Raw genomic sequence first — 2,203 nt, forward strand, 5'->3', positions numbered from 1 at the left:
TATAAAGGATTATACAAAAAGGAGTCACTGTACAGTGGATTGCATTGATCGGTTAAGCCACTTTGATAGTTGTGTTGAAATCTGCTAAACATGCTCGGAATTATGTGCATATGCTGATCAAATAGGTGATCTATACTATAATAATTCTTTATTACCCTCTATGATAACGGAAGAAAATTCTAGTGCACTGCTTCCGTTATACGGGAAATAAAGCGTTATCAGCAGTGACCCGAGGTAGATTTTGAGAAAGTATCAATGTATTTTTTCTTTTCAGCCATTTTGTTTTTGAGATATCGATTCTAGGCCCCTAAGCTATTTATAATAGTATTTGTACTTTTGCTTTACATTCTTCGTAAATATAGAGAGATCTTATTATAACTATAATGATATCTAGAGTAACAGTAATAATTTATTTACTTGTTTGTAAGTGAAATGCTGGTCAGCCCTTAACGTAAATAGTATAATGTTGATATTGTACTCAGATGAAGACAGTTTATTAAAGAGAGATAATATAAGAGTCACGATAAAAAGCAAGCACTAATGAAGTTGGCAGCATTAAAGATAACTAAAAGGATTATGGGATGATGGGATACTAAACGAACTCGTTGAAATTACCTTGGAAAGAAGACCAGAGTGTGAGTGCCATGTGACGGATAAAGTAAAAGATAAAAGCTGCGTAAATATTAAATGAGATAGTTTAGACTGAATAATAATAATAACACAATGAAATAGTATTGATTGTATTTTCATTTGAGCATTGCTAGATATCTGCAAGATATGATTGCGTCATCGATTAAGGCTGGTTTTTTTTATAGAAGGACTAAACATCTAATTGGGATGTGCTTGTATTTTACGTTCAGCTAATCGAGCTTACAAACGTAGCAAAATATTATGTTCCCACCTTGCCTAATCATCTACGAACTTGTTAACTGTACTAAAAACCAGATAAAATTTCTATTATAATATAAAAGTGCATTACCTGCTTCAATGGGCGGAACAAAACTGAATCTATCAAGTTTGTATGATAATTATAAGGCAGTAAAATTGCTATATGGCCGTACTTTTAGATGGATTTTTTGCAGCCTGATGTAATTAATGCCTAATACCGTATTCAATCCTAATATAATCTGACAAGCAAAGCGAACAATATAATTAAACTACAGCGATCTATATTGGTGCGTTAAATAGATTGGCACTCTCTGACATCGACTAATATTGAACATTATTTTGCCTGACTATACAGGCCAAGGTGATAGGTTAACAACCAGGCTGTCCATAGCTGGAGGAAAGAAGGCCAGTGATGAATGAAAGAGATACAATTTTTGCCTCGGAACGACCTCTACATTTGACGACACGCATGTTCTTGAAATATAAAATAACTTAAATTACACTAAATGAAAATAACAACTGTCTTACGCTTTTGGGAAAGGTCTATTTATTATTCAGGTACAACTGATTTGGTAACAGTTTGGAATGTGCATTTTACGAATTTTTATAGCTTCCTGTAGCAGTATTTCACTCATAAGCGAAGGCGTATTGGCAAATTAGATGACTACTTAATATCATATTGGAATACGCATAATAGTATGCACTTGTCTAGCCCTGAGTAGGCCAAACTTTTGTGGTAGCGTATAGCAGCTAAAGAGATTCGAGTTACAAACCTTAATCTTTTGGTCGAATTAAATGTATTGTCCCTATAGGTAGAGTGTTTGGTCACAAGATTTGCTAGCTATGCAGGAATATCGGCATTTTCATCAGGTATCAAAGGACCTTTGTGGCTCGTCATATCCGTATCGAAGTATTTCACTTATACGGTTGAACGGCCATAAAAAGTCTTCTATGGAAGTCGTCTTTAACTGTTTCTGGTAGACGAATCCAAAGATTGGTGCAAGAACTTTCGATACCCTATATGCAAATTTCCAATGAAATTTCTTGTTAATACCCCTCTCAACTGACTCGTAAATACGTTTGTTAACGCGTTGAGCTAGTCCACGGTCAGATTCTGCGCTAAGGAGCGTGTTCAGAACTTAGGAGACCGTATGACAATTATCCTATTTGACAGTATTCTATTTGCTGAACTTACGCCAAATCATTGAATTTCCTAGGTACGAACAATCTGTCTTCAATAGGCCTTCTATTTTTCTTAACTTACTATTTATATCGTAGTTATGGCTCTGACGAGTTATTCACCACTAATATAAGA

This window comes from Varroa jacobsoni, unplaced genomic scaffold, assembly GCF_002532875.2.
Source record: "Varroa jacobsoni isolate VJ856 unplaced genomic scaffold, vjacob_1.0 scaffold_370, whole genome shotgun sequence".
In the NCBI taxonomy this organism is placed as follows: domain Eukaryota; kingdom Metazoa; phylum Arthropoda; class Arachnida; order Mesostigmata; family Varroidae; genus Varroa; species Varroa jacobsoni.